Genomic DNA, 23,221 nt, shown 5'->3' on the forward strand with positions numbered 1-23,221 from the left:
TTGGTTCTAAAGGAAGCAAAAGCCAAGTATAGCCAAACGCGTACCCTGGATTTTAGGAAAGCTGATTTTAATAAACTCAGAACAATGATCAGTAAGGTCCCATGCAAGCAACTCTAATGAGAAAAGGAGTCCAAGATGGGTGGGAGTTTTTAAAAAATGAAATTCTGAAGGCACAATTACAAACAATTCCAACAAGAAAAAAGGTGGAAGACAACAGAAGAAGCCAATGTGCCTTCACAACAAGCTTAGAGATGACCTGAAAACAAAAAAGCACACATATAGGAAGTGGAAGGAAGGCCAAGAAACAAAGGAAGAGTACAGGCAGGTAGCACAGAAATGCAGGGATGGCATCAGGAAGGCTAAAGCTGAGAACGAGCTGAGGTTAGCGAGGGATGCTAAAAGCAACACGAAAGCTTTCTTCAGCTACATGCATAGTAAAAGGCAGAGGAAAGAAATGGTGGTTCAGCTATGAAATAAGGATGGCAAAATGATAACAGATGACAAAGAAAAGCCAGAAGTGCTCAATTCTTACTTTGGCTCAGTCCTCTCCCCAAAGAGGGTCTATGACCTCTCTGGCAAAGGCGAAGTACAGGCTGAAGGGGCAGGACTGCAGCTTGAGATAGATAGGCATATGGTCAAGGAACATCTAATTACTTTGAATGAGTTCAAATCTCCAGGGCCAGATGAACTGCACCCTAGAGTAATAAAGGAACTAGCAGAAGAACTCTCAGAACCACTGTCTATTATCTTTCAGAAATCATGGAGGACAGGTGAAGTACCAGATGACTGGAGGAGGGCTGATGTTGTCCCTATCTTCAAAAAGGGTAAAAAGGGGGAACCTGGGAACTACAGACCAGTCAGTCTGACATCAATCCCTGGGAAAATTCTGGAGTAGATGATAAAGCAATTCATCTGTAAGCACCTTGAATACAATGCAGTGATTACTCGAAGCCAACATGGATTTGTCAAGAACAAATCCTGCCAGACTATTCTTATCTCATGTTTTGATCAAGTAACCTCCCTTGTGGACTGTGGGAATGCTGTGGACATCATATACCTTGAATTCAGCAAAGCTTTCGACAAAGTGCCCCATGATATTCTGATGAGCAAACAAGCTCAAAGTGGGCTAGATGAAAAAATGATCAGGTGGATCCACAGTTGGCTACAGAATCGGACTCAAAGAGTGCTTATCAATGGGATCTTCTCAAACTGGGGAGAGGTAACGAGCGGGGTACCGCAGGACTCAGTTCTGGGCCCAGTGCCCTTCAACAGTTTTATTAATGACTTGGAGGAGGAGGTGCAGGGATTGCTGATCACATTTGCAGATTACACAAAACTGAGCAGGATAGCTAATACTTTGGAAGACAGAAACAAAATTCAAAGTGATCTTGAAAGACTGGAGCGCTGGGCAGAAAACAACAGAATGACATTTAATAGGGATAAATGCCAAGTTCTGCACCTAGGAAAAAGGAACCAAATGCACACTTACAAGATGGGGGATACCTGGCTCAGCAACACTACAAGTGAGAAAGATCTTGGAATTGTTGTCCATCACAAGCTGAATGTGAGCCAACAATGTGATGTGGCTGCAAAAAAGGCCAATGCTCTTTTGGGCTATATTAAGAGAATTATAGCTTCCAAATCACAGGAAGTACTAGTTCCCCTCTGCTCAGCATTGGTTAGGCCTCATCTGGAGTACTGTGTCCAGTTCTGGGCACCACACTTTAAGAAGGATGCAGACAAGCTGGAGAAGGTTCAGAGGAGGGCAACGAAGATGATCAGGGGACTGGAAACAAAGCCGTATGAGGAGAGACTGAAAGAACTGGGCATGTTTAGCCTTGAGAAGAGAAGACTGAGGGGAGGTATGATAGTGCTCTTCAAGTACTTGAAAGGTTGTCACAGAGAGGAAAGCCAGGATCTCTTCTCACTCGTCCCAGAGTGCAAGACATGGAATAATGGGCTCAAGTGACAGGAAGCCAGATTCCGGATGAATATCAGGAAAAACTTCCTGACTGTTAGAGCAATACGACAATGGAACCAATTACCTAGGGAGGTGGTGGGCTCTCCCACACTGGAGGCGTTCAAGACGAGGCTGGACAGTCATCTGTCAGGGATGCTCTGACTTGGATTCCTGCATTAAGCAGGGGGTTGGACTCGATGCCTTGTAGGTCCCACCCAACCCTACTATTCTATGATTCTATGATCAACACAGAAGCCATCCTCAGAACAACACCAGGAGGTACATTCACAGATGCTCACCAACTCTCACTCTTCCAGCTACAGATATCGCTGGCAAAATGCTTCTGAAAGTCAACTTCCAACTACAGACCTCCATCTAGCTAACGATAGTCATTGTTCATTTATTTATTGTTATTTAATAAATTTAGAAACTGCTGTCCATATTTAATAATATCATTATTAGGTCCCATTGAAACAAATGGAACAAGTTAGTGACTAATGTAAGTTCCATTGCTTTAAACTGGAATATTTTTACCATGAAATTTTATTTTATTCAAAATAAAGTTAACAAAATAAAGGTAACAAAAAGAAGATACATAATAAATCAAGATAACTTAAAAAAACCCCAAAGGAATTCACTAATTATAATGCTTAGTCTATTACCAATATGCTAATGGAACAGGTGGGCAGGGAGGGGAGGAGACAGGAGAAGCCAGGGTATGAGCTCCGCTGAGGCCTCTCCAGCCTCCTTCCCTCCCCTTCCAAGACACTTTGGTTAGACAGGCAAAAAAGCCCGTCTAGCAAAAATGCAGGGCGGGAGGACGGAGGGGCGAAGATTGCCTCCGCCGCACCTCCTGCTCCAGAGTGGATGATTGTAAGCCTCCAAGTTCAGAGGCTTACAGTCGTCAAGGGCAGAAACAAATAGGATTGCACCCTTAGTCAGAAATAATACAGGCAACTGTACTTGGTTGGAATTTGATCAAAAGTTTGCAGGCTTTTAACACAGGAAATAAATGGAAACCATCATGCCGTAATATATCTTTCTTAAAGTTAGGATACCTTGCTTGCTGCACTTGCTGAATAAGTTTATACACAGCATATGATCCATATACAGTGGGCTCCTTCACACAAGGCTTTTTATCCTGCACTTTACTGGGGCTTCTGCTTCTGGATTCTTTGCAGGATTAAGATCAGCTCCTTTACATGGGCTGCTTTTTCAGGGCTGTCTTTCTTGGCAAGTTCTTGCAGCCTATTTGCCACCTTCTCAGAATTTGCTGCCTCTCTCTGATTGGTCTAGGAATTGGGGGCAAGGCAGGAGAAAATGTTGAGAGGGGGGATGCTTCATCAGAATTTGCTATGCTTTTATCCTGCTGACTCCACTGAGGTAGCAAAGAGGGCACCTCAATTTACCCAGTCAGAGAGGACCACCCAGAATATGTAACATCAACTGCATATTACATGTTTATCCAGCCTTTCTTCTGAAGAGCTTAGAGCAGCATACATATCTCCTTCCGTTATAGAAAAATTGTGCAAGGTAGCTTAGGCAGAGGAGAGAGAGGGGGGGGGGGCAGACTAGCCCAGAGTATCTTCCCTTCTTCCATGATGGAGTAGCTTATCATATGGAGCCACCCTATATTTACCTCATGATGCTGTGGTTATAGCAGAACTGTGCAATTTCACGTGGCCATTCAAGTGGATTTACATTTAAATACTGCATTATCTCTGATCTTTTAAAAGGCAGAATAAAGGTCAAAACCCACAGGAGATGCCCTGGAGGTTGACGACATAGTGTAAAGGACCTGCAAACTTCCATGAGTGACCAATCACGAGCGTACAACGAAAGCCCCATGTGAAGGAGCCCAGTGACTCCAATCTTGAGCATTCCAAACCCAATAGAAAACTTTAATAGCTTTTATTAAAGCTTTAATAGAATAAGTTCAAAACAAAACAAATGACCAACAGTAGTACATCCAGTTTATACATTTATATATAATATAATATATATGGACAGCCATCTGTCAGGGTTGCTTTGACTTGTATTCCTGCATTGAGCAGGGGGTTGGACTCGATGGTCTTATAGGCCCCTTCTAACCTTACTGTTCTATGATTCTATAGCCATAGTCTACCAGATTTTATCAAACCACTGATCTTTAGCTGGTTGCTTTGGAGATTTCCAGTTACATGCTATACATAACTTTGCAGCTGTGCACAATTGCTTAAGAAGGTCTTTATGCAGGAATCCGAGATCATTAGGTTTAAAAAGATGAAGTCACATAGCTATCAGCAGTCTAACGTGAAGAAATTCCTGACAGTAATAAGCAACCATGTTCCAAAACTCCTGCACTGTTGAATATTCCCACCAAAGATGAAAGTATGAACCAATTGGACCACACCTGTTCCAACATTATTGACTATAATTCAGATATATTATGCTAGGTGGATTGTATCTATAATCTTTAAATGACTGGTTTTTGAGTGTGGCAATGACTGCTCCTGGGTAAAACATCAGGAAAGAAAAGCAAACCATATGTAACTTTTGGCATGAACCCAAGTCCCCTTATTGAGAACTTTCATGTTCTTATTAAATTACTTCCTCTTGCAGGCTTGCCAAACTAATTTATATGTAAAGGCTTGTTCATACCCGCTGTATATTATACAATCCAGTACTCTTCTACTTCTGTGATTTTTTGTACAGATGTGCAGCATGTATTATTCCATAAATTTGTAATCTGTTGCTTTGAGGGACCAAAAGCAACCACAAGACTGGAAAAATTGTTTAACAGGTAACTGTGAAGTACCCATATATTATACAATCTTTACACAAATTGTGCATAATACAAATGTTTATATAACAAAATGCAAGGATTTCTCAACCATAAGATCTTGTGGCAAACTTTATATTACACATACACAAAAATACACAATGTTCATATTAAAGATTGAGATGTTGCTTAGCTTTATGATTACACAAATTGTGCATAAGTACCTGAAAGATTGTCTCTCCCTATATAGACCCATTAGACCACTATGATCTTCAGGGGAGGCTTTGCTGTCTGTGCCACATCCTGCAGAGTTCCATCTGGCAGCAACATGGCAATGAGCCTTCTCTGTGGTGGCACCCCTCCTAGAGATGTGAAGGCCTAGAAAAAAAAAATCGGAAAACCATCACTCCCCCCCGCATTTTTTTCCAAGGACCATTTTTGTTTTTCCCCCGAAAAATTGAATAGCTTTGGATTATGAAATATTTTCTTTTAGAATTTAAGACAAATTATTTACATATTGTTGTTGTTGTTGTTGTTCAGTCGTTCAGTTGTGTCCGACTCTTTATGACCCCATGGACCATAGCACGCCAGGCCTTCCTGTCCTGCGCTCTCTCCCGGAGTGTGCTCAAGTTCATATTCATTGCATCGGTGATGCTATCTAGCCATCTCATCCTCTGTCGTCCCCTTCTCCTTTTGCCTTCAGTCTTTCCCAGCATCAGGGTCTTTTCCAGAGAGTTTTCTCTTCGCATTAGGTGGCCAAAATATTTGAGCTTCAGCTTCAGTATCTGTCCTTCCAATGAGCACTCAGGGTTGATTTCCTTTAGGATGGACTGATTTGACCTCCTTGCAGTCCAGGGGACTCGTAAGAGTCTATTCCCCCCAAAATGATTTCTAAAAACTGTATAATAAGAACACTTTTATAGAAAGGCTAGAGATGTAAAATGTCTGGAAATAATGAAGCCATGGGGGAAAATATTTTTTTAATCCTCTCTATAAAATTCCCAGCATAGTTAATTCTTTCATTCCCAAGCACAAATTGTAGTCATGTAGTGGATCAAAATCACTGAAAGAAACATTAACAATCTCCGATATGCAGATGATACCACTTTGATGGCTGAAAGCGAGGAGGAGCTGAGGAACCTCATGACGAAGGTGAAAGAAGAAAGTGCAAAAGCTGGGTTGCAGTTAAACCTCAAAAAAACCAAGATTATGGCAACCAGCTTGATTGATAACTGGCAAATAGAGGGAGAAAATGTGGAGGCAGTGACAGACTTTGTCTTTCTAGGTGCAAAGATTACTGCAGACGCTGACTGCAGCCAGGAAATCAGAAGACATTTACTTCTTGGGAGGAGAGCAATGACAAAGCTTGATAAAATAGTTAAGAGCAGAGACATCACACTGACAACAAAGGTCCACATAGTTAAAGCAATGGTATTCCCTGTAGTAACCTATGGCTGTGAGAGCTGGACCATAAGGAAGGCTGAGCGAAGGAAGATAGATGCTTTTGAACTGTGGTGTTGGAGGAAAATTCTGAGAGTGCCTTGGACTGCAAGAAGATCAAACCAGTCCATCCTCCAGGAAACAAAGCCGGACTGCTCACTTGAGGGAATGATATTCAAGGCAAAACTAAAGTACTTTGGCCACATAATGAGAAGACAGGATACCCTGGAGAAGATGCTGATGCTAGGGCAAGTGGAAGGCAAAAGGAAGAGGGGCCAACCAAGGGCAAGATGGATGGATGATATTCTGGAGGTGACGGACTCGACCTTGGGGGAGCTGGGGGTGGCAACGACCGACAGGAAGCTCTGGCGTGGGCTGGTCCATGAAGTCACAAAGAGTCGGAAGTGACTGAACTAATAAACAACAACAAGCGGATCAAAAGTCCACAAAATGGAATTGCACAGAATCTACCACATTCAACTATTTAAAAAGCAACTTAGCTCCAGGGCCATATTCAAGCTGGAGGAGTAAACAGTATCCAATTCAAAAATCCATTGTATCTGTTTTCATTTGTTTTCCTCCCATTTGTACATACGTTTAAAGAATTTCTCAATAACAAAATATGAAATGTTCATATAGGTATGATACTTGTTGATATAATGAGTTACTAAAGGGGCATCCATAGCTCGGTTCCTGACTTTAGATCTATGTTCGATAATGAGTGTCCTAATCTGTCTAGAAGATTCTTCCACATACAAAAGACCACAAGGACATAAAAGGACATACACATACCACTCCTTTTGTTGCTCAGTTAGAAAAATGGTGCAAATCTATCTTCTATTAAATCTAGGACCTTGAAAAGAATGAGTTTCATTTGTCATTGCACAGATCGTACACCATCCACATTATAATGACCTTTAACGGAGGGATGTAATTGCATTCACTCATGTACCAATACATGAGACCGCGGTGGCTTAGTGGTTAAAACGCTGAACTGCAGACCGGAAGGACAGCAGTTCGAGACCCGAGTGCCATGTGATGGAGTGAGCTCCTGTCTTCAGTCCCAGCTCCTGCCAACCTAGCAGTTCGAAAGCAAGAAATTGCAAGTAGATAAATAGGTACCGCTTCGGCGGGAAAGGTAACAGTGTTCCGTGCACCCCGGTGTTCAGTCATGCTGGCCACATGACCACGGAAGCGTCTTTGGACAGCGCTGGCTCTTCGGCTTAGAAATGGAGATGAGCACCACACCCTAGAGTCGGACACGACTGGCTGGGGACACCTTTACCTTTACCTTTTTACCAATATATGATCTAACTACATGATTCTTAAGATTTCTGGTTCTTCTATTCTAGGAGGATTACCGCACTCAGGAAGACGTTCTACCACTTGCCAGCACTTACACGCCATACAGGTTATAACATGAAACAAGTGTGTGTATTCAAAACAACATGCAATACCGCTGAATGTTTGTTGTGGGCTGTTCCTTATATCCTGTAAAAGGGAAACTCTAGACCTAAAATGTGCATGTTACTCTGCATCTTTCACAATCTGACTGGGACAAGCCCAGTTCAAAAGTTGATAATGCAATCTGTGTCTTTGACTTACACAAGGCCTCTTCAGTCATTCTTCTTACCATGGTAAAAGAATGCATGAGGAGAGGAAGGCTTCAGAAGAATGCATGAGGAGAGGAAGGCTTCAGCCCAGCCCCTCTTCCTCACTGCATCTGTTGCCCTGTATGTGTGGAGGGCAACTGTCTGAAGCGGAGCGTCTCCTCTATCCATGGGGGCTCTTCACATGACTAAGAACTCTGAAGCACTCCTCCCCTCGTGTGTTCCTTCACCACAGTAAGAAAAACAACGGAAGAGGGCTATAGTCTCTCTCAGATGCAGAATTTCTTTTAAGGCTCAAAAACTGTCCATGCAGTAAATTCCTTCACAACCATGTGGGAAGAAAGGAAGCATAGCATAACAATGAGTTACAAAAATTTTCCTTAGAGAAAACCTTAACTGCTAAACAATTGTCATGTATACACCTCTGTATCCAGGAAAACAATGGAATCCTTATTGAAATGACAGGAAAATTTTATAGTGAGGTGCATGGAGTTAATCTACTCAAAGAAACTTGAAAGCTGCCCATCATGTGTAAATATCAAAAATACATAACGAATATACCATTTATAAAAGGCTGTATGTTCTTTTAACAAAAAGGGATTGGAGGCAATATTAAAAATACATTCCTCCTCCAATTCATCCATAAATAAATTTGCTACAGATGGAACCAAAGGACTCCCTATGGCAACTCCTCAAATCTGAAAATAAATTTGATTATCAAATCTAAAGCAGTTCTTCTCCAATTTAATTCAGTCATCAAAAAAACTGCCAGTTTAAGGCCAGAGTTAAGGCTCAAGCTCCACAAAGCCGGAAAACTGGCAGCTAAGACTTACACCTTAACAAATGCCTTTAAAAGGGAAATGTATTATTGGGTATTCAGAAAATAACAACTGGAAAACAAAGCACAAAAAGTCATTAACTGAGTAGATATGTCCCTGCATGTTCAGAATAGATTACTTCTGAGTATGTCTGCACAGGATTCCTGCACAGCTTTTCCATTTTCCTCCCTCTCTTTAACAGTGATCTATAAACTCACTTTCCTACACTGTTCCGCAAGATGTCTGGAAACAAGAGATCTGGGAAAGGCTGTAACTCTATGGTAGAGCACATACTTTTTTTATAGTTTACTAGGTTTTATTGTGGTTGTATTGTTATATTGTGGTTATTGTTATATACAAAACTTTAAAATCCAGCAGAAGACAGGTTTAATTTTTAGAAAGTCGCCCAATGTATTTTGAGATTTACACCACTTTTGCAAGGGAATTCTCCTTTTGCTCTCTACGGAAAGAATTGCAAAAGGAGAACCAACGAGAAAGCCTTTGTTCTTCTTAAAGGTTCAGATGCTATTATTTTGGGGTGGTGCTACAGTGGAATCTGCCCAGGTACTCCTAATGGTACATGCAATTGAGGCTATACCTAAGATGAAGGAATAGTTTGACAGATGTACATATTTTTTAAGAAGGGGCGTGTTGCTCAGATTGATAAAGGCAGTACTTTAAAACGTCTGTTGGTTCAGTGATGGACTGGACATTTGGATTCAGTTACTGTTATACATCCAGGCGAAGAATTCATTATTTCTGCACTCAAATTAATCAGTGCAAATTTTGTCATCTAAAAACTGAAGCTATTGGATTGGTCAGTCAGATCATTAATCTTTCTTTTCCCCTTCTTACTGAAACTATGCTAGAAGTACTGGGATAGCTTAAACCTGTAACATCACTGCTGCCGCCGAAGAATCTGGATATCATGGCAGCACTGAAACTTATTGACTGTTTTGGGAGGCAGTTGCAAGAAATGCAAAATGATACTGTTTTCAACGACACTTTTGAAGCAGGGAATATAGATGTGACTCTGCTAACCACGAAGCACTCTCAAAATGTCTTCGTCGACTCCTTTGGACTTCAGGAAAGCTGATTTTAATAAACTCAGGGCACTGATAAGCAGGATTCTATGGCAGGAAAACTCAACAGGAAGAGGAGTTCAAGAGGTGGGGGGGTGCTTATCAAATTTGCAGATGACACAAAATTGGGTGGGATAGCTAATACCTTAGATGACAGACACAAAATTCAAAATGATCTTGAGAGGTTAGAAGATTGGGCAGAAAATAACAGAATGAAATTTAACAGAGACAAGTGCAAAGTTCTTCATTTAGGACAAAGAAATAAAATGCAAAGGCATAAAATGGGTGATATCTGGCTCGGCAATAATATGTGTAAAAAGGATCTTGGAGTTGTAGTTGATCACAAGATGAATATGAGTCAGCAGTGTGATGTGGCTGCAAAAAAGGCAAATGCGATTTTAAGTTGCATCAACAGAAGTATAGTTTCAAAATCACAGGAAGTGATAGTTCCACTCTGCTCTGCACTGATCAGACCTCACCTTGTATACTGTGCTCCGTTCTGGACACCACACATTAAGAAGGATTCAGATAAATTGGAATGAGTTCAGAGAACGGCAACAAAGATTATCAGGGCACTAGAAACTAAGTCCTACAAGGAAAGATTGAAAGAACGGGTATGTTTAGCCTTGAGAAGAGAAGACTATAGCGGGGGGGATATGATGGCACTTTTCAAGCACCTAAAGGGTTGTCACACAAGAGGAGGGCTGCAACCTGTTCTCTATCATCCAGGACTGTAGGACACAAAATAACAGGCTTCAATTACAGATTGGTAGATTTTGGCTGAACGTCAGGGAAAATATCCCAACGGTCAGACAATGGAACCAACTGCCTAGGGAGGTTTTCAGGGCAAGCCCCAGGATAAATAGTACCCTGGGCGGGGAGTGCCTTTGGCGCCCCCCCCCCACATCCCCGGTAGTTTTGCAGGGCCAACCAGAGGATTTATGGGGCCTGGTGCAGGTGTGATGTCCATCGAGAACGACGTTGCTCAAAGCCTTGATCTCTCAGCTCCTGTGCTACAGTTTACACAAGCCAGAGTTCGAAAAGCCACATTCTGAGCAGCGGCAGGGCACTATGCAGCACAGCGGAACGATCACGGGTTTCACTTTTGGTAAGCATTCTCTATTTTACAATATCCATTATTCTTATATTTAAAAATAATAAAGAAAAGTTATAAACACAAAAGGTATCCAGCTGACCTCTTACAGCTTACGGCTATATTTTATTATTATTTATATACTGCTCATAGCGGTTGCAGTATTTGAAGTGCTAAGTGCTCGGTAACGTTGCCTGAAAGAAAGCTGTGTTCCACTGATCGTTACCTAACGCAAATGACATCAAAGTGGAAATTGAAAAAGAAACTAGGGATGTATGAATCCCTTACCTGGCTCTGTTCAGGGGCATCCGTGGTGGGGGGAGGAGATCCGTCCCTCCCCCTGGAATCCTGCCCGGCCAGCTCCGCTCCATGGCGAGTCCGCTGCCAGACTGCTGTGGCCACAAATGGCGGCCGGTGTAGCGGACACCATTTGCATCCCTGCTCTTTGCCATGATGGGCTACGTAAATACTTACGTAGCCTGTCACGGCTAACGTAGCAAGGGAAATGGCAGCCGCAGACCGGGGCCGCCATTCGCACCCGCAGACGAGGGCAGTGGACGGCCGACACAAGGTAGGGTCTGTCCTGGGGAGGTTTCACGGGGCGGTGGTGGGGATTACTCCATTCCGCCACAGACTCCGGGGGGCTGGATTCTAAAGAATCCGGCCTCAGTGGAGTCCGTGGCGGAATTCTCTAACATCCCTAAAAGAAACCTACTTTAAAGCTAACTGAAGGAAGATCATTTCTGCAGTTGGTACCCAAACAACCTGTAGATTAGAACCTTGAAAGAAAGGTTACAGACACTTGCTTTTTGCCACCCTAGCTCACTGCAGACAGACAGTACATTCAAAAAACACAGCCACTGAGCTCAGGTTGGTGCCCCCTTCAGCTCAGCGCTCCAGGTGACTGCCCAGCCCACCCAGCTGGCCCTGGAGGTAGTCACTTCTCCATCACTGGAGGTATTCAAGCAAAGCCTGAGCAGCCATCTGACTGGGATGCTTCAAACTAGGGATGGGCAAACCACCACACCACACCCCCACCCCACCCTGGACTCCCATCACTTACACGGCCCTGTTTGGTTCCCTGGTCGAACAAGTAGGTGGTTCTGTGGGCACCCAGCGAGCAGTGCGTGGCTGCCTGATTCCTCAGCAAGCTGCCATTTTGAGTAAAAATGGCAGCTCATTGTTTTACGTAAAAGATGTTTTATGTAATGGCGGCCACAAAGCAGCCATTTACGCAAGATCACAGGCATGGATAGAGGAGTCGGGCAGCCAGTCGCCACATGCCCGCAGACCAGGGGGCCGGACATGGCAGGTAAGTCGTGGTGGTCCGCGCGCGGGAATCCGGGAGGCTGAGCAGGAAGGAGCCTGCCAGACTCCATGCCCCTGTCGGGCTCCCGCAACATCCCTACTGTAAACTGGATTCCTGGACTGAGCAGGCGGTTAGACTTGAGGGCCCATAAGGCCCCTTCCAACTCTTTGATTCTATTATAAGAATATTCTTGTTCTTGATTTTCCACTAGTGGGTTATCCTTGATTTTTTAAAACTTTTTTTGTTAATTGGTGGCAAGAACCGTAACAATTGTTGAAGTTGCTTAGTGAAAAGTTTTGAATGTACATACACTGCAGTATGGCTGCAAAAATAAGGGTTAAATGCAAACAGTTTACGGGTTTGTTTTTAAAAGGTCTGCAGACCAGATAAACTGCCCCCTACTTTTTTTCCCTCATACTACTCCCCCCCGCCCGCACACTTTTAGGCTGGTTACAGGCCTGCTCCCAGAATCAAGTAACCATTAGGTTTTATATTCTAAAAAAATGGGAACCATCTGTCTTTGCTTTTTTATTCCAATAATCCTGGATGCACCTTACACATTGTCTTGCATTTTGAGAGATTAAACCAATTATGTCTACATAACTCTTACTGTATTCCAGTTTAAGATTGTTATAAACTGTGGACCTGGGAAGCAACTACACCACTCCTGGCTTTTTGTCCCCCCCCCCATTTTGTTTAACATCATGCCTGCTGAAGAGTTCTGGAGTTCTCAAAAGCTCACTCACTGTTTTGTGACATTGGTCTTATTAATGGTATTGCCCTACTGTCTGTCTTGGATTTTTCCCCCCAGTAGACTAAATACGACTGCCTGTGCTTTTTTGTTTTCTTTAACAGTAGTATCTTTCAAACAGGACGGGAGCTAATGTTTCTTTTCTGTTGCCATAACTAAAACAGGATGTAGAACTGGTAGCCACTGCATGCCTTTATCGTCATGCAGTCGCAATGCTGCTGAGTGAGATTCTCCACTGACAAATCTTCTTGCCCTGGGCCTGTGCGTGACAATAATAGGTGACAGGATACGTAATGTCTGCAGTTCTAAGTAAGCCATTGATTAGGAACCTATTTTTCCCTGGGAATTCTTACTAGCCATGAAGGGGGACAGAGGTATGGCAGTGATAGTGACATCACAAGAACTTTTGTCAGCTGACTTCTGCCTTATCACTGAACTGCAGATGACAGCTTGGTGGTGTGGAGACTTGGGGCCTTTCAAGATCCCAAGAACAACCAAGCCCAGGTCTGCCAGGCAGCAGGGTGAAGCAACCTACTTCAGGTGGTACCATGAAGGGCGGATAGATGAAATCAAGAATGGAATGGTGCAGACCAACTTTTTAAAGGGCTTTTCCTAGCGGGGGACAGGTTGGGCTCCGCTTCAGGCAGCAGTATGTCTCTGGCTAGCCCAGCAAAGAGCAGAGGCCTGGGTGCATCTGGGGAGGCAGCTCCTAGCCCTAAGCAATCATGGCTCTTCCACTGTAAGCAGAACTGCAGTTGACATTCCACACTTCAGGGGGTATAGTACTTTTTGGTTGGGTGCATCTCGCTATATTCTGTCCACACAGTAGGCGTGACAGAGCCATGTGGCCAGTGGTTGTGCCCTTATTCCTCTCCTCCACCCCTCGTGGATGCTTTAATTCTGAAGGCACTGCTTTAATTAGTTGTTTCCTGAAGTTATTTCCTCAGGCAGAAGGGAAGGCAGTGGTCCAGCAGAGAAGCTGTGGGTAGGGATGTCAGAGAATTTCGCCATGAATCTCGGAGATGCCGAATGCCAGCGCATTCGGCCCCCCAAAATCGGTGGCGAAACGGTCTGCCCCCCCGCCCCCCCCGGGACGGGACTTACCTTGGGCGAATCTCCCTGGTGGAGGCACGGTGGCAGTGTGGTGGCTGTGGCTGCGGCGGCCGGTCTTCTGACTGGCTGCCGCCGCCACCATTTCCAAGTTAAAAAAAAAAAAAGTGATACACTACGTAAAGCTTTACGTAGCCTATGACGGCTAGATTTTTAAAAAATACCGTGATAGGCTACGTAAATGTTTATGTAGCCTGTCACGGCTGAGTCAAAAAAACCAAAACAAAACCGTGCGTACGCAAATGGCGGTGCCCATGGGCGCCGCCATTTGCGTTCCTTATTTTGGCACGTGTAGTCTACGTAAACATTTACGTAGACTACGGCGAAAATAAGGGGAACGCAAATAGCGTAGACGCTACGCTATTTGCGTTCCCCTTATTTTCGCCGTAGTCTACGTAAATGTTTACGTAGACTACACGTGCCAAAATAAGGAATGCAAATGGCGGCGCCCATGGACGCCGCCATTTGTGTACACGCGGTTTTTGTTTTTTGTTTTAACTCAGCCGTGATAGGCTACGTAAGCATTTACGTAGCCTATCACAGCTGACTGCAGGGACGCAAACGGCGGCGGCTACGGCCGCTGCCATTTGCAGACCCGACCGACCAGGATTTGCGGCGGGAGGGACGGTGCGCCTCCCCCCCGGCCAGAATTTCGGGGGGGAGGGACGGGATGCCTCCCCCCCCGGCCAGAATTTCGGGGGGAGGGACGGAGCGCCTCCCCCCCACCGCGAATCAAATGTCGTAAAAGGTAAGAGACTTTTGTACATCCCTAGCTGTGGGTCAGTTTCATCCCCATCTATCTTATGGCAGTGGTAGCTTTTAGTAATTCATTCTCCTCACCCGCAACCCCTTCTCCTGACTTTTGAAGGGGCTGTTTCCATTCATTGTTTCCTAAAGCTGTTTTCTTCTTCCTATTCTCAGTGCAATTTTAGCAGCGATTGTTGTGTGTGTGTGTGCGCCTTTCCAGTTTTTTTCTAAATTAGCGTCAATGCACCTACATTTCTTTTTTTAATTGTTATTTCAACTATTTCACCAAAGTGAGATTGCAGAAATCAGAAATACATGCAGCACGGGGAAAGAGAACTGCGGGTCTTATACAGTCTTCTCTCTCCCGCTAAGTTTTGCAAGGGGGTTCGGGTGAAGCAGGGGAGCTCATTTCACAATGGTTTAAAAGAATAAAATAAAAATTAAGCGCTTGGGCTGTTTGCATGCAGTGAGGGTGGAAGGCAGGAGCTTTGCTCCATCTGAAGCCCCCGCTCGCTCCTGGGGCTGGAATGACTAGTGCTGAGCTATCCAAAGCTGGCGTGGGGAGACGGGACCTCATAGCAGCACTAGACAGCAGAGAAGCCTGCAAAGCAGTGGAAAGTCTTGGTCTTCCAAGCTGTTCTGTGGAAAAGTACGAGACAGATTCCCCTCATACTTCTGTCTCCTGTGTAAGGCTTTGCAGCTGAGCCTCTCCATGGGACTGCAGGTTACTCCCTGCTTCTAGCCTTCGAGCAAAAGGCAGATTAGTACCTCCCCCTTAATCATTTATTCCCTTATGATGTGTAAGCATATTTTGGTTTTGGTTTTAAGCATTGAGCCTCTCCCTCCCTCCTTCCTCTCCCTCCTGGCTCCTCCAAACAGGTGTGGTTATGGGAAGCTCCTGACATGTCACTTTCCAGATCAGAACTATGACTTTCAAGGAAGACATAAGAGCAGCACTAAGAACAATCCACACCTGTGGAGGTTGTGCTGCTCCTCTGGTCTTTAACAAAAATTTGGATTTTCATGTAGTGATAAAAGATAGAAGAATTTTTTTAAAAAAGCATTATTCAATGATGACATCCAGGTAGATGCTCTGTTAAAAAATGAAGGAAGGAAGTGTGGCAATTCCACATTAAATATCTAGTGTGGATTCAACCCTGTTCTTTACCCTCCCTTTATAAACCTCCAGTTACCAGAGAGTCAAAATATATAATTTTCCTTTTAAAAAGTATGCATGTTCATATGTCCTAGGATGTGATTACCAGAAAGGATGGGGGCAGGGGAAAAACTCCAAAGATATTGTAAGCTTCCCCCACCTTTTTTTTGTTTGGTTTGGTAATTGCATTCTAGAACATTTTCTGCCACAAGGCTTGCACTGATTAAATCCGATGCTAAATCACATTTTAACCTTACCTTGGCTGTGGTATAGATTTGATTTCTCTCCTGAATTCCTTCCCATGTTAAAAACCTTAATATAAAATAAAAAGAACAAGAAAACTTAACTGTGCTTTGCATAACATAATTCTGTGCATTTTTTTTTTTTCTGGGATGCAAGTCTCACTACTTCTCAGTAGGACTTATTCCCAGGTACGTGTGCATAGGGTTGCAATTTAATATTACAATTTAGAATTTAAAAATAAACTCAACTGAACACCGTGTGACTTACTTCAAATTGAACAAACAGAACATCAAGCAGTTTGTCTCAATGGTGCAAATACCCCTAAACAATGATAATGCAATCTACACGCAGGATTTTGCCCAGAAGAACTTCCTGATAGATTTCGCCCAAAAGGGAAATAGCTATTTCAGTTAATTGCAAAGCGCATTTTATGTTCCACACGCAGCTGCTAAATCTCTACAAAAAGAAAAGTTAATTGAGCTCTTAAGCTGCAGGCAACAGTTTTAATTGCTTGGCAATCACTTCTAATTTAATCATGCACCATCCTGTTGAATGCTTGCATGCCAGTGCAATAGGAAAGATGTCAGTCCCTGAGGCAATTTATGACACAGATTAAATTTTATTTTGGTTTTGGCTGTAGTTCTGTTCCCTATGTAACCTCTTAAGAGGTCACCTTAAGACGAAGTGAAAAGCAGCTGTGGAGTCCCAATCCAGAACATGCTCCCATTCTGGATTAGGGCTCTGCATCAGTCTCACAATTCCTTCTAATACCAACTCTTGTGTTTTCTCATGCAACAAGTGCATTACACAGGAATGAACTAGACCAACTGATGGGGAATAGCCTCCAGGTGACAATGAGATGTTCTCTTTATACCTCTGCACTGAATAAGAAGATGGAACTGTAAAGAGGTAAGTGGGGACCGGGAGCACGTGCCAGTGTCATCTTGGAAGAGTGGCAAACAACAGACAGACAGTAATCCAAGGGTGAAGGTCATGACCATCAGTGGAGTTCACCATTTCATTAGTACGTTTGCTGACAACACTGCCTTGATTCTGTCAGACCCTGGTAACATCTATATCCAAGATAATACCAGAAATATTGGATTATGTATTCCTCACAGGAGTAATGACTTGAAGTCTGAAGTCCTTTGTGTTAACACAGGTCCAATATCTCAACAGCAATTCAAAGTACTTTCTGGGTTGTCAATATGCTACATAAGACACCTGGGAATCCAAATACTCAAGTACTTGGCTCTCTTGAAGAAGTTAAACTTTGGTCCCATAATGAGCAGTCAGGCACCCTTCTATCGTGCCTGGATACAGCTCCAGCTCAGAACGGTTGAACTTTGCAACTAAGAATCTGGTGCTTGAACTTGCTCTTTTCCTTCCCCCTCTCAGTCGCCTTCCTTTTGTGTTGTGCCTTTTAGATTATAAACCTGTGGGTAGAGACTGTTTTATTTGTGGTCTTTGTAAGCTGCTGTGGGAACCTTGGCTGAAGAATGAGATAAAAATGCTACAAATAAGTAAGTAAGTAAGTAAGTAAGTAAATGAATGAGTGAATCAATCAATCAATCAATGAAATGGGGTAGATTAGACAGGAATTGAAGAGATGAACAAAAAATCTTTCATGGTTAGGCCATATTGAAGCAGTAAAAATGTCTACCTTGCCTAAATTTATGTTCTTATTCCAGACACTGCTTATAACAATTCCCCTTAAGAATCTTAAAGCCTGACAGTACATGATTAATCAGTTTATTCACAAAGAAAAGAAAGCTAGAATTGGCAATCTTCTCATGTATAAAGGAGTACAGGGAAGCCTAGGAATGCCAAATGCACAGAAGTATTAAGAAGCATTTCAAGTAAAAGAACTTCTCTTTCCCCCCTTCACAATGAAAAGCAGGCCTGCCTAAGACATTTTGCTGCCTGAGGCAAAGAACAAGATGGCACCCTCCATTCCATGTACAGAAGCCAACTGGAATAGCAGTTAAATCTTAGTTCAACACTGATGAGAGGGGTAGCATCCTTCACTATACCTGAAGGGTGCAAAGTAGCTTAGGGGGTACAGGGCAGGCTGCTTGGCATACAACTCTTTCCTCTGACACCTTGCTGACTGTTGGTTCCACATTCGTCAAATCTTGAATTTCAGTTCTAACCCAACAGTTAAAAAACAGCAACCTAGAAACCTTACTCCATTTGAAGACATCATTCATAGACCACAAAAATCCAAATCCAGCCTGAAATTAATCATTTCCTCTTTGTGAAGGCTTTCAGAGGAAGGCTTAAAACTGGTAAAGGAAAAAGACTTGAGATGTGAGATAACACCAGAACAACAGGCCTCAGAGTGGCAGTAGAAGAAGCTCTTAAAATCAGTATCAGCCCATATCAGAGAGAATTCTGTTAAAATAATCCTCTCACCCCTTCAGTTATCTCACATAACTGGCAGTAGCACATCTAGGTGCTGCAGAGGGTATGTAAGTAAAAGCTATGACCTTCAAATGTGGTGGTTATCACTAAGGATGAATGAGAAATTTGTTCACTTTGCATTTCAATGCTGATGTATCAAATTTGCACTTCCCAAGCCTAAACACAAACCAGAATGTAATTAGACATTGAAATCAATATTTTCTGAAGTTTGCAAAGCAGTTCAGAAATTAAAAAGTATCTACAAAAAATGTGTACATTTGAAAAAGTGCATACAAAAAATATTATTTTTTGAAAAATGTGTGTAAAAACACTTTATTTAATGGGAAAAGTCACTTGCAAAAATGCATACATTTGAAAAAAATGCATACAAAAATTGCATACATTTTAGAAAATATGTATGAATTTTCAATCAGACTAAAAAAAAAATACTTTGCCATTTAATGTGGAAATGGGACAGAATGAATTTGGGTTCCACAGAGTGGCACCCAACTAGCCCCTGGTTTTCCAGGGCAGTGTAGGAGATGAAATGAGTAGGACATCGATATTGGCAGAAAACTTGAAACAAGTCTGATCGAACACGGGGTCAAGCTCATTTGAGAGCCTAATCCATGACAATGAGGGCAGCAAAGAAAGCGCACTCCACCACCATTGCGTCTGCACAGAGTCACCCAATGGAGATTTTTTTTAGGTGGTCCGAGGCCTATTACACTCTGGCCCACAAGAAGAGGAGGTGCACCACTCGATTGACCATGGATATCCTTCTCAGGCGCCTGTCTGAGATGGGACTGGGAGGCACTGCTACGTGGAGAGGGCGATCTCAGAAGGTGATGCTGGGGGATTCCTGTTGGATGCTGTGGCCACTGGCCTGTGGTGTCCCTCAAGGTTTCATCTTGACCTCCATTCCATTTAACGTACATGTGAAACCGCTGGCAGAGATTTCCAGACTTTGGGGGTTCAGCGCCACCAGTATGCTGATGATACCCAACTCTATCTCTCTTTTCTATTTAGATCCGGTGAGGCTGTTCTAGTTCTAAATCAGTGTGTAATATCGATAATGGACTGGATGAGTGCGAACAAATTGAAGCTTAATTCAGACAAGATGGAGGTGCTCCTGGTTAGTTGAAAGACATATCAGGGAACAGGGATCCAACTGTTGCTGGATGGGGTTACATTCCCCCTGAAGACTGCATTTCAGAGTTTGGGTATACTCCTAGATTCAGCCCTGAACTTGGATGTCCTGGTTTCAAGAGTAAGGTGTTTGCACAGCTGAGGCTAATGCACCAACTGTACCATTCCTAGAGATGTCTGATCTGGCCATGGTCACCCATGACTCAGTTACATCCCATTGTAACAAGCTCTGTGTGGGGCTGCCTTTGAAAACTGTGCAGAAACTTCAACTGGTCCAGAATGTTGCAGCCAGACTGTTGACCAAGGCTGGTTAGAGGGAGCACATGTCTCCCTTGTTACAGCAGCTTCACTAGTTGCTGGTCTGTTTCCAGGCAGAGTTCAAAGTGGTGATTATGACCTATAAAGCCCTATACAGCTTGGGACCAGGCTACCTGAAAGACCACCGCCTCCCATAGGAGCCTGCCCAGTTCTTAAGATCTTTGGGAGAGGCCCTTCTTTCGAGACCACCACCTTCAGAGGTGCATTTGGTGGGATTGCAAAGGAGGGCCTTCTCAGTGGCTGCTTCCTGGCTGTGGAACTCCCTGCCGAGGGAAGCTAGGTTCCCTCGCCAGCATGAAAATACCACTTTATTCAAGTAGGCCTTTGGTGTGTGAGTGGATCTTTTGAGCTGGAAGCTGTTTTTACTCTGCTGTTGTTGTGCTTTTAATTGCTTTAATTGTATTTTTATGTATTTGCTTATTGCTTTTATCAAGTTTTATTAGTGATTGTAGTAACTAATGGCCACCTTGAGTGCCATTTTCGGGTAGAAAGGCAGGGTACAAATCAAATCAGTTCAATAAATAAATAAATGAATGAATGAAAAAGTAGAAAAATGAGACCCTGAGTAAAATCACGCTCAACAGATGCTCCCAACCTCCGTTCTGTTCTTTTCTTGAAACCTTCTGGAACAAGGTCTACATCGAGATTTCAACAATACACAGTCAAAGTGTGAACAAGACTCTAGGCTTTGTTGCTTAATCCATTTCTGGGACTCAATAAAGACTTGCTCTTTAAAAACCTGATTATTTTCATGTTAGTAGCAGCTAGACTAGCAATAGTTAAATAATGGAAATCTTCTAGCAAATTGTCAATAGGCCCTTGATGTGCTATTCACCAAAAATAGTGGTCAATAGCCCCTTCAGAGAAGCTGACATATCTCGTACATCTTTTGAGAGGTCAAGCACAAGCACAGCCTGACACACCTTTTGCTGTGTGCCCAAATCTGCCGCCCCTTGAAGGATGAGAGTCTATATTTTGGTGATTGACAGAGAGGGCTATACTGGCCCTTTCTGTGTTTTGGGAATTAGAAACCTCATCCAATAACTTTCACATAAATCTGGAAAGAAGCTGAGGAAAAGAAGCTTTTCCAGAGAGGGAAATGCTTATGTTTGTGGGAGGACATTTGAGGAAGAAAAAAACTAGGGATGGCAGAGAATTCCACCACGGATTTCAGTGAGGCCAAATGCATTGGCATTTGGCCCCCCGAAACCCGTGGCGGAACGGCCTCCCACCCCCTGCCACCCTGCGGAATTCCCCCCGGAACGAAACTTATCTGTGGCGGCGGCAGCGGCGGCTCGAGCAGTAGCGGCTAGTCCTTCCGCCAGCTGCTGCGGATGTAAATGGCCACCGTAGCAGCCGCTATTTGCATCCTGCCAGGCTGCCGTCATAGGCTACGTAAGTATGTAGCCTATCACGGCAAAGGCAGCCACGCAAATGGCGGCTACCACGCCATTTGCATGGCTGCCTTTACCGTGATAGGCTACGTAAATACTTACATAGCCTATCATGGAAAGAGCAGCGGTGCAAACGGCCAGAGCTCCGGCCAGAACTCTGGCTGCAGATGGCCCTGGCCAGCAGCTCCATGGAGCTGCCATGGAGCAGAGCCAGCCAGGGAGGATTCCGGGGGGAGGGATGGAGCACCTCCCCCCCACCGCGAATCACACCTGCGAAAAGGTAAGTGACTTTCATACATCCCTAAAAAAACCTAGGGATGTCAGAGAATTCCACAACGGATCTCGGTGAGGCCGAATGCCAGTGCATTCGGCCTCCCGAAATCCATCGCGGAATAGCCTGCCACCCCCCCCGTGGATCCCCCCCAGGACGAGACTTACCTAGGGCAGATGTTTCAGACGGCGGCGGCTCCGGCAGCGGCTTCGGCAGCGGCGGCTGGTCTTCTGACCGGCTGCTGCCGCCGCCATTTGCAGTCTGTGTTTTTTTCTCCCCCCCCCCCAGACGTGATAGGCTACGTAAATACTTACGTAGCCTATCACGTCTGGGTAAAAAAAAACACGTACACAAAAGGCAGCGGCTATGGCCACCGCCATTTGCGTTCCTTATTTTTCGCCGCCTTAGTCTACGTAAATATTTACGTAGACTAAGACGAAGACAAGAAAGGGGAATGCAAATAGCGCCCAGTACACTATTTGCGTTCCCCTTTCTTTTCTTCGTCTTAGTCTACGTAAATATTTACGCAGACTAAGACGGCGAAAAATAAGGAACACAAATGGCGGTGGCCGTAGCCGCCACCATTTGTGTACGCGTGTTTGTTTTTTTACCCAGAGCCCTCTGCGGCCGGAAATCCGGCTGCGGATGGCCCTGGCCGGCTGCTCTGTGGAGCTGCCGCGGACCACAGCCGACCGTTGAGGATTCCGGGGGGGGAGGAACAGATTGCCTCCCCCCCCATCGAGGATCCCGGGGGGAGGGACGGAACGCCTCCCCCACATGAACAGAATCCGTGAAAAGGTGACTTTTGTACATCCCTAACCCCCCCACTTTTCTCTTTAGTCTCTACTGCCACCTAGTGGATTTTTTCTACAACATCCTCATCATTACTTTTCCTGAGGGATGAGGAACCTCTGGCTCTCCAGATGTTATTGAATACAACTCCCATCATCCCTGGTCATTTGCCATGCTGGCTAGGGCTGATGGGAGCTAGAGTCCAACAACATCTGGAGGACTGTAGGTAAGTTCCTCATCCCTGCTTTATCTAATGCTGGACTTCATGGTCCCATGCCTAACAGGAAGGCAGTCTAATTTTCTGTATATTCAAAGGACTCCCAGCTATACAGGAAAATATTAGTTGGTAAATTTTTTTAAAAAAGTGATAAGACTCACACACCCCAAACAACCTGACAAGAACTGAACATGCTTATTACCCACATGGAATGCTGAACTGTGCATTTGTTGAAAAACAAAGGGAAAGGAAGGGAAAAGAAATGACTTCATCAAGACCCTAACAGCTTAAAATATCCTGGGATGGAGAAAGTGAAAACAGGGTCAGGGAATGCATCTATGAGACACACATTCTTCAAACCCCCCACCCCCCGCTCTCTGATTCAGCTTAGATTTTTTTTAAACCTTCCCTACTCTATAACAATCAGGCTTAAGGCTAGAAGAACAGCTTCCTGCTCATATAGCTCTGAACCGCAGCAGTCAGCTTTATTTATTTGTTTAAAATTATTTTTAGGCCGCCTTTAAAGGTAAAACCCTCTCAGTTGCTTTATAGGACAACGGTGTCATAGCATGATGGGTTTCAGGACTAGGTGGGCCA

This window comes from Heloderma suspectum, chromosome 2 (genome assembly GCF_057233095.1).
Source record: "Heloderma suspectum isolate Gila_16-S chromosome 2, 16-S_ref, whole genome shotgun sequence".
Taxonomy (NCBI): Eukaryota; Metazoa; Chordata; class Lepidosauria; order Squamata; family Helodermatidae; genus Heloderma; species Heloderma suspectum.